This window comes from Ambystoma mexicanum, unplaced genomic scaffold (assembly GCF_040938575.1).
Source record: "Ambystoma mexicanum isolate Mex_15411 unplaced genomic scaffold, UKY_AmexF1_1 Mex_scaf10, whole genome shotgun sequence".
Taxonomy (NCBI): Eukaryota; Metazoa; Chordata; class Amphibia; order Caudata; family Ambystomatidae; genus Ambystoma; species Ambystoma mexicanum.
Genome location: NW_027182325.1, coordinates 1,437,501 through 1,445,000, shown reverse-complemented (window position 1 = coordinate 1,445,000; position 7,500 = coordinate 1,437,501). Strand labels below are relative to the sequence as shown.

The 7,500-nt window shown below is 47.2% G+C and overlaps 20 non-coding genes and 5 pseudogenes across 20 annotated transcripts; all 25 read right to left on the bottom strand.

Annotated features, from left to right (window-relative positions):
- The window catches only part of LOC138543431 (5S ribosomal RNA), a 109-nt pseudogene extending 12 nt beyond the window's left edge, over positions 1–97 (bottom strand).
- A 106-nt stretch (positions 98–203) lies between these two features.
- LOC138540966 (5S ribosomal RNA) lies at positions 204–322 on the bottom strand. Its single transcript, XR_011288988.1, has one exon. It is a non-coding gene; the product is annotated as a 5S ribosomal RNA (ribosomal RNA).
- Positions 323–428: 106 nt separating this feature from the next.
- On the bottom strand, positions 429–547 carry LOC138548938 (5S ribosomal RNA). Its single transcript, XR_011292728.1, has one exon. It is a non-coding gene; the product is annotated as a 5S ribosomal RNA (ribosomal RNA).
- A 463-nt stretch (positions 548–1,010) lies between these two features.
- Positions 1,011–1,129, bottom strand: LOC138541420 (5S ribosomal RNA). Its single transcript, XR_011289427.1, has one exon. It is a non-coding gene; the product is annotated as a 5S ribosomal RNA (ribosomal RNA).
- Positions 1,130–1,235: 106 nt separating this feature from the next.
- LOC138539740 (5S ribosomal RNA) lies at positions 1,236–1,354 on the bottom strand. The gene has a single exon (XR_011287805.1). It is a non-coding gene; the product is annotated as a 5S ribosomal RNA (ribosomal RNA).
- Positions 1,355–1,460: 106 nt separating this feature from the next.
- Positions 1,461–1,579, bottom strand: LOC138542366 (5S ribosomal RNA). The gene has a single exon (XR_011290349.1). It is a non-coding gene; the product is annotated as a 5S ribosomal RNA (ribosomal RNA).
- Positions 1,580–2,042: 463 nt separating this feature from the next.
- LOC138546831 (5S ribosomal RNA) lies at positions 2,043–2,151 on the bottom strand (annotated as a pseudogene).
- A 106-nt stretch (positions 2,152–2,257) lies between these two features.
- LOC138547761 (5S ribosomal RNA) lies at positions 2,258–2,376 on the bottom strand. Its single transcript, XR_011291591.1, has one exon. It is a non-coding gene; the product is annotated as a 5S ribosomal RNA (ribosomal RNA).
- A 106-nt stretch (positions 2,377–2,482) lies between these two features.
- LOC138537011 (5S ribosomal RNA) lies at positions 2,483–2,601 on the bottom strand. Its single transcript, XR_011285163.1, has one exon. It is a non-coding gene; the product is annotated as a 5S ribosomal RNA (ribosomal RNA).
- Positions 2,602–2,707: 106 nt separating this feature from the next.
- On the bottom strand, positions 2,708–2,826 carry LOC138540614 (5S ribosomal RNA). Its single transcript, XR_011288656.1, has one exon. It is a non-coding gene; the product is annotated as a 5S ribosomal RNA (ribosomal RNA).
- Positions 2,827–2,932: 106 nt separating this feature from the next.
- On the bottom strand, positions 2,933–3,051 carry LOC138539739 (5S ribosomal RNA). Its single transcript, XR_011287804.1, has one exon. It is a non-coding gene; the product is annotated as a 5S ribosomal RNA (ribosomal RNA).
- A 106-nt stretch (positions 3,052–3,157) lies between these two features.
- Positions 3,158–3,276, bottom strand: LOC138538509 (5S ribosomal RNA). The gene has a single exon (XR_011286606.1). It is a non-coding gene; the product is annotated as a 5S ribosomal RNA (ribosomal RNA).
- Positions 3,277–3,741: 465 nt separating this feature from the next.
- LOC138546630 (5S ribosomal RNA) lies at positions 3,742–3,850 on the bottom strand (annotated as a pseudogene).
- A 105-nt stretch (positions 3,851–3,955) lies between these two features.
- LOC138541353 (5S ribosomal RNA) lies at positions 3,956–4,075 on the bottom strand. Its single transcript, XR_011289362.1, has one exon. It is a non-coding gene; the product is annotated as a 5S ribosomal RNA (ribosomal RNA).
- Positions 4,076–4,181: 106 nt separating this feature from the next.
- LOC138540691 (5S ribosomal RNA) lies at positions 4,182–4,300 on the bottom strand. Its single transcript, XR_011288729.1, has one exon. It is a non-coding gene; the product is annotated as a 5S ribosomal RNA (ribosomal RNA).
- Positions 4,301–4,406: 106 nt separating this feature from the next.
- On the bottom strand, positions 4,407–4,525 carry LOC138548937 (5S ribosomal RNA). The gene has a single exon (XR_011292727.1). It is a non-coding gene; the product is annotated as a 5S ribosomal RNA (ribosomal RNA).
- A 463-nt stretch (positions 4,526–4,988) lies between these two features.
- Positions 4,989–5,097, bottom strand: LOC138546229 (5S ribosomal RNA; annotated as a pseudogene).
- A 106-nt stretch (positions 5,098–5,203) lies between these two features.
- LOC138547760 (5S ribosomal RNA) lies at positions 5,204–5,322 on the bottom strand. The gene has a single exon (XR_011291590.1). It is a non-coding gene; the product is annotated as a 5S ribosomal RNA (ribosomal RNA).
- Positions 5,323–5,428: 106 nt separating this feature from the next.
- Positions 5,429–5,547, bottom strand: LOC138550067 (5S ribosomal RNA). Its single transcript, XR_011293831.1, has one exon. It is a non-coding gene; the product is annotated as a 5S ribosomal RNA (ribosomal RNA).
- A 106-nt stretch (positions 5,548–5,653) lies between these two features.
- Positions 5,654–5,772, bottom strand: LOC138539738 (5S ribosomal RNA). The gene has a single exon (XR_011287803.1). It is a non-coding gene; the product is annotated as a 5S ribosomal RNA (ribosomal RNA).
- Positions 5,773–5,878: 106 nt separating this feature from the next.
- On the bottom strand, positions 5,879–5,997 carry LOC138538508 (5S ribosomal RNA). Its single transcript, XR_011286605.1, has one exon. It is a non-coding gene; the product is annotated as a 5S ribosomal RNA (ribosomal RNA).
- A 465-nt stretch (positions 5,998–6,462) lies between these two features.
- Positions 6,463–6,571, bottom strand: LOC138544255 (5S ribosomal RNA; annotated as a pseudogene).
- Positions 6,572–6,676: 105 nt separating this feature from the next.
- Positions 6,677–6,795, bottom strand: LOC138547189 (5S ribosomal RNA). Its single transcript, XR_011291037.1, has one exon. It is a non-coding gene; the product is annotated as a 5S ribosomal RNA (ribosomal RNA).
- Positions 6,796–6,901: 106 nt separating this feature from the next.
- On the bottom strand, positions 6,902–7,020 carry LOC138540679 (5S ribosomal RNA). Its single transcript, XR_011288718.1, has one exon. It is a non-coding gene; the product is annotated as a 5S ribosomal RNA (ribosomal RNA).
- A 106-nt stretch (positions 7,021–7,126) lies between these two features.
- On the bottom strand, positions 7,127–7,245 carry LOC138548935 (5S ribosomal RNA). The gene has a single exon (XR_011292726.1). It is a non-coding gene; the product is annotated as a 5S ribosomal RNA (ribosomal RNA).
- Positions 7,246–7,500: the final 255 nt, after the last annotated feature.

The window sequence follows — 7,500 nt, the reverse complement described above, 5'->3', positions numbered from 1 at the left end:
CTGGTATTCCCAGGCAGTCTCCCATCCAGGTACTAACTAGGCCCGACCCTGCTTAGCTTCCGAGATCGGGCGCATTCAGTGTGGTGTGGCCGTAGGCTCTGGGCCTAGTGAGTTTTGTACTTTTAAGCATCTAGTCGGCTAGACCTTGCAGTTTTGAAAGGCAATTGTGAAATGGCTCACTTCCTGAACTTGGAGCACAAAAAAGCCTACAGCACCTGGTATTCCCAGGTGGTCTCCCATCCAGGTACTAACTAGGCCCGACACTGCTTAGCTTCTGAGATCAGACAAGATCAGGCACATTCAGTGTGGTGTGGCCGTAGGCTCTGGGCCTAGTGAGTTTTGTACTTTTAAGCATCTAGTCGGCTAGACCTTGCAGTTTTAAAAGGCAATTGAGAAAGGGCTCACTTCCTGAACTTGGAGCACAAAAAAGCCTACAGCACCTGGTATTCCCAGGCGGTCTCCCATCCAGGTACTAACTAGGCCTGACACTGCTTAACTTCCGAGATCAGACGAGATCGGGTGCATTCAGTGTGGTGTGGCCGTAGGCTCTAGGAATGCTAAGAATATTACTCTTATGCATTTGCATTTTGTAAGCTAAGCCATGCAGCCACTTGCAACATGATACCACGCTCATCGCTCGATCAGGCTCGATCAGGCGAGATATATAAGACTGGTGGGCCCATTCAGGACTCCTATGTCTGGTAGGATAACTTTAATTCATCCATCCTGTGTCTGTTGCAGGGAGGTGGAGAGAACAATCAACACAATAATGGTTTTCTTTCATGCCTCTTGAAGGACTCAATATTCTCTGTACTGCATTACATGTGAAAGTCGATTTATTACCCATGAACACACTACCTGTATGCTAATTCTATGTAAAAAGGTAGCTCCAGCCCTCATGATGTTGTCCAACATTTCCGCTATAAAACGGGATACAATTATTTTGGAAACATACCAAATTTGAAAAATAATTGAGAAGTTGTGCAATTACTAATCATGGAGCACAAAAAAGCCTACAGCACCTGGTATTCCCAGGCAGTCTCCCATCCAGGTACTAACGAGGCCCGACACTGCTTAGCTTCCGAGATCAGACGAGATCGGGCACATTCAGTGTGGTGTGGCCGTAGGCTCTGGTTCTTGTGAGTTTTGTACTTTTAAGCATCTAGTCGGCTAGACCTTGCAGTTTTGAAAGGCAATTGAGAAATGGCTCACTTCCTGAACTTGGAGTACAAAAAAGCCTACAGCACCTGGTATTCCCAGGCGGTCTTCCATCCAGGTACTAACTAGGCCCGACACTGCTTAGCTTCTGAGATCAGACGAGATCAGGCACATTCAGTGTGGTGTGGCCGTAGGCTCTGGGCCTAGTGAGTTTTGTACTTTTAAGCATCTAGTCGGCTAGACCTTGCAGTTTTAAAAGGCAATTGAGAAAGGGCTCACTTCCTGAACTTGGAGCACAAAAAAGCCTACAGCACCTGGTATTCCCAGGCGGTCTCCCATCCAGGTACTAATTAGGCCTGACACTGCTTAACTTCTGAGATCAGTCGAGATCGGGTGCATTCAGTGTGGTGTGGCCGTAGGCTCTAGGAATGCTAAGAATATTACTCTTATGCATTTGCATTTAGTAAGCTAAGCCATGCAGCCACTTGCAACATGATACCACGCTCATCGCTCGATCAGGCTCGATCAGGCGAGATATATAAGACTGGTGGGCCCATTCAGGACTCCTATGTCTGGTAGGATAACTTTAATTCATCCATCCTGTGTCTGTTGCAGGGAGGTGGAGAGAACAATCAACACAATAATGGTTTTCTTTCATGCCTCTTGAAGGACTCAATATTCTCTGTACTGCATTACATGTGAAAGTCGATTTATTACCCATGAACACACTACCTGTATGCTAATTCTATGTAAAAAGGTAGCTCCAGCCCTCATGATGTTGTCCAACATTTCCGCTATAAAACGGGATACAATTATTTTGGAAACATACCAAATTTGAAAAATAATTGAGAAGTTGCGCAATTACTAATCATGGAGCACAAAAAAGCCTACAGCACCTGGTATTCCCAGGCAGTCTCCCATCCAGGTACTAACTAGGCCTGACCCTGCTTAGCTTCCGAGATCGGGCGCATTCAGTGTGGTGTGGTCGTAGGCTCTGGGCCTAGTGAGTTTTGTACTTTTAAGCATCTAGTCGGCTAGACCTTGCAGTTTTGAAAGGCAATTGTGAAATGGCTCACTTCCTGAACTTGGAGCACAAAAAAGCCTACAGCACCTGGTATTCCCAGGTGGTCTCCCATCCAGGTACTAACTAGGCCCGACACTGCTTAGCTTCCGAGATCAGACGAGATCGGGCGCAATCAGTGTGGTGTGGCCGTAGGCTCTGGGCCTAGTGAGTTTTGTACTTTTAAGCATCTAGTCAGCTAGACCTTGCAGTTTTGAAAGGCAATTGAGAAATGGCTCACTTCCTGAACTTGGAGCACAAAAAAGCCTACAGCACCTGGTATTCCCAGGCGGTCTCCCATCCAGGTACTAACGAGGCCCGACACTGCTTAGCTTCCGAGATCAGACGAGATCGGGCGCAATCAGTGTGGTGTGGCCGTAGGCTCTGGGCCTAGTGAGTTTTGTACTTTTAAGCATCTAGTCAGCTAGACCTTGCAATTTTGAAAGGCAATTGAGAAATGGCTCACTTCCTGAACTTGGAGCACAAAAAAGCCTACAGCACCTGGTATTCCCAGGCGGTCTCCCATCCAGGTACTAACGAGGCCCGACACTGCTTAGCTTCCGAGATCAGACGAGATCGGGCGCATTCAGTGTGGTGTGGCAGTAGGCTCTGGTTCTTGTGAGTTTTGTACTTTTAAGCATCTAGTCGGCTAGACCTTGCAGTTTTGAAAGGCAATTGAGAAATGGCTCACTTCCTGAACTTGGAGTACAAAAAAGCCTACAGCACCTGGTATTCCCAGGCGGTCTTCCATCCAGGTACTAACTAGGCCCGACACTGCTTAGCTTCTGAGATCAGACGAGATCAGGCACATTCAGTGTGGTGTGGCCGTAGGCTCTGGGCCTAGTGAGTTTTGTACTTTTAAGCATCTAGTCGGCTAGACCTTGCAGTTTTAAAAGGCAATTGAGAAAGGGCTCACTTCCTGAACTTGGAGCACAAAAAAGCCTACAGCACCTGGTATTCCCAGGCGGTCTCCCATCCAGGTACTAACTAGGCCTGACACTGCTTAACTTCCGAGATCAGTCGAGATCGGGTGCATTCAGTGTGGTGTGGCCGTAGGCTCTAGGAATGCTAAGAATATTACTCTTATGCATTTGCATTTAGTAAGCTAAGCCATGCAGCCACTTGCAACATGATACCACGCTCATCGCTCGATCAGCGCTCGATCAGGCGAGATATATAAGACTGGTGGGCCCATTCAGGACTCCTATGTCTGGTAGGATAACTTTAATTCATCCATCCTGTGTCTGTTGCAGGGAGGTGGAGAGAACAATCAACACAATAATGGTTTTCTTTCATGCCTCTTGAAGGACTCAATATTCTCTGTACTGCATTACATGTGAAAGTTGATTTATTACCCATGAACACACTACCTGTATGCTAATTCTATGTAAAAAGGTAGCTCCAGCCCTCATGATGTTGTCCAACATTTCCGCTATAAAACGGGATACAATTATTTTGGAAACATACCAAATTTGAAAAATAATTGAGAAGTTGCGCAATTACTAATCATGGAGCACAAAAAAAGCCTACAGCACCTGGTATTCCCAGGCAGTCTCCCATCCAGGTACTAACTAGGCCTGACCCTGCTTAGCTTCCGAGATCGGGCGCATTCAGTGTGGCGTGGCCGTAGGCTCTGGGCCTAGTGAGTTTGTACTTTTAAGCATCTAGTCGGCTAGACCTTGCAGTTTTGAAAGGCAATTGTGAAATGGCTCACTTCCTGAACTTGGAGCACAAAAAAGCCTACAGCACCTGGTATTCCCAGGTGGTCTCCCATCCAGGTACTAACTAGGCCCGACACTGCTTATGCTTCCGAGATCAGACGAGATCGGGCGCATTCAGTGTGGTGTGGCCGTAGGCTCTGGGCCTAGTGAGTTTTGTACTTTTAAGCATCTAGTCGGCTAGACCTTGCAGTTTTGAAAGGCAATTGAGAAATGGCTCACTTCCTGAACTTGGAGTACAAAAAAGCCTACAGCACCTGGTATTCCCAGGCGGTCTCCCATCCAGGTACTAACTAGGCCCGACACTGCTTAGCTTCTGAGATCAGACGAGATCAGGCGCATTCAGTGTGGTGTGGCCGTAGGCTCTGGGCCTAGTGAGTGTTGTACTTTTAAGCATCTAGTCGGCTAGACCTTGCAGTTTTAAAAGGCAATTGAGAAAGGGCTCACTTCCTGAACTTGGAGCACAAAAAAGCCTACAGCACCTGGTATTCCCAGGCGGTCTCCCATCCAGGTACTAACTAGGCCTGACACTGCTTAACTTCCGAGATCAGACGAGATCGGGTGCATTCAGTGTGGTGTGGCCGTAGGCTCTAGGAATGCTAAGAATATTACTCTTATGCATTTGCATTTAGTAAGCTAAGCCATGCAGCCACTTGCAACATGATACCACGCTCATCGCTCGATCAGGCTCGATCAGGCGAGATATATAAGACTGGTGGGCCCATTCAGGACTCCTATGTCTGGTAGGATAACTTTAATTCATCCATCCTGTGTCTGTTGCAGGGAGGTGGAGAGAACAATCAACACAATAATGGTTTTCTTTCATGCCTCTTGAAGGACTCAATATTCTCTGTACTGCATTACATGTGAAAGTCGATTTATTACCCATGAACACACTGCCTGTATGCTAATTCTATGTAAAAAGGTAGCTCCAGCCCTCATGATGTTGTCCAACATTTCCGCTATAAAACGGGATACAATTATTTTGGAAACATACCAAATTTGAAAAATAATTGAAAAGTTGCGCAATTACTAATCATGGAGCACAAAAAAGCCTACAGCACCTGGTATTCCCAGGCAGTCTCCCATCCAGGTACTAACTAGGCCTGACCCTGCTTAGCTTCCGAGATCGGGCACATTCAGTGTGGTGTGGCCGTAGGCTCTGGGCCTAGTGAGTTTTGTACTTTTAAGCATCTAGTCGGCTAGACCTTGCAGTTTTGAAAGGCAATTGTGAAATGGCTCACTTCCTGAACTTGGAGCACAAAAAAGCCTACAGCACCTGGTATTCCCAGGTGGTCTCCCATCCAGGTACTAACTAGGCCCGACACTGCTTAGCTTCCGAGATCAGACGAGATCGGGCGCAATCAGTGTGGTGTGGCCGTAGGCTCTGGGCCTAGTGAGTTTTGTACTTTTAAGCATCTAGTCAGCTAGACCTTGCAGTTTTGAAAGGCAATTGAGAAATGGCTCACTTCCTGAACTTGGAGCACAAAAAAGCCTACAGCACCTGGTATTCCCAGGCGGTCTCCCATCCAGGTACTAACGAGGCCCGACACTGCTTAGCTTCCGAGATCAGACGAGATCGGGCGCATTCAGTGTGGTGTGGCCGTAGGCTCTGGTTCTTGTGAGTTTTGTACTTTTAAGCATCTAGTCGGCTAGACCTTGCAGTTTTGAAAGGCAATTGAGAAATGGCTCACTTCCTGAACTTGGAGTACAAAAAAGCCTACAGCACCTGGTATTCCCAGGCGGTCTTCCATCCAGGTACTAACTAGGCCCGACACTGCTTAGCTTCTGAGATCAGACGAGATCAGGCACATTCAGTGTGGTGTGGCCGTAGGCTCTGGGCCTAGTGAGTTTTGTACTTTTAAGCATCTAGTCGGCTAGACCTTGCAGTTTTAAAAGGCAATTGAGAAAGGGCTCACTTCCTGAACTTGGAGCACAAAAAAGCCTACAGCACCTGGTATTCCCAGGCGGTCTCCCATCCAGGTACTAACTAGGCCTGACACTGCTTAACTTCCGAGATCAGTCGAGATCGGGTGCATTCAGTGTGGTGTGGCCGTAGGCTCTAGGAATGCTAAGAATATTACTCTTATGCATTTGCATTTAGTAAGCTAAGCCATGCAGCCACTTGCAACATGATACCACGCTCATCGCTCGATCAGCGCTCGATCAGGCGAGATATATAAGACTGGTGGGCCCATTCAGGACTCCTATGTCTGGTAGGATAACTTTAATTCATCCATCCTGTGTCTGTTGCAGGGAGGTGGAGAGAACAATCAACACAATAATGGTTTTCTTTCATGCCTCTTGAAGGACTCAATATTCTCTGTACTGCATTACATGTGAAAGTTGATTTATTACCCATGAACACACTACCTGTATGCTAATTCTATGTAAAAAGGTAGCTCCAGCCCTCATGATGTTGTCCAACATTTCCGCTATAAAACGGGATACAATTATTTTGGAAACATACCAAATTTGAAAAATAATTGAGAAGTTGCGCAATTACTAATCATGGAGCACAAAAAAAGCCTACAGCACCTGGTATTCCCAGGCAGTCTCCCATCCAGGTACTAACTAGGCCCGACCCTGCTTAGCTTCCGAGATCGGGCGCATTCAGTGTGGCGTGGCCGTAGGCTCTGGGCCTAGTGAGTTTGTACTTTTAAGCATCTAGTCGGCTAGACCTTGCAGTTTTGAAAGGCAATTGTGAAATGGCTCACTTCCTGAACTTGGAGCACAAAAAAGCCTACAGCACCTGGTATTCCCAGGTGGTCTCCCATCTAGGTACTAACTAGGCCCGACACTGCTTAGCTTCCGAGATCAGACGAGATCGGGCGCATTCAGTGTGGTGTGGCCGTAGGCTCTGGGCCTAGTGAGTTTTGTACTTTTAAGCATCTAGTCGGCTAGACCTTGCAGTTTTGAAAGGCAATTGAGAAATGGCTCACTTCCTGAACTTGGAGTACAAAAAAGCCTACAGCACCTGGTATTCCCAGGCGGTCTCCCATCCAGGTACTAACTAGGCCCGACACTGCTTAGCTTCTGAGATCAGACGAGATCAGGCGCATTCAGTGTGGTGTGGCCGTAGGCTCTGGGCCTAGTGAGTGTTGTACTTTTAAGCATCTAGTCGGCTAGACCTTGCAGTTTTAAAAGGCAATTGAGAAAGGGCTCACTTCCTGAACTTGGAGCACAAAAAAGCCTACAGCACCTGGTATTCCCAGGCGGTCTCCCATCCAGGTACTAACTAGGCCTGACACTGCTTAACTTCCGAGATCAGACGAGATCGGGTGCATTCAGTGTGGTGTGGCCGTAGGCTCTAGGAATGCTAAGAATATTACTCTTATGCATTTGCATTTAGTAAGCTAAGCCATGCAGCCACTTGCAACATGATACCACGCTCATCGCTCGATCAGGCTCGATCAGGCGAGATATATAAGACTGGTGGGCCCATTCAGGACTCCTATGTCTGGTAGGATAACTTTAATTCATCCATCCTGTGTCTGTTGCAGGGAGGTGGAGAGAACAATCAACACAATAATGGTTTTCTTTCATGCCTCTTGAAGGACTCAA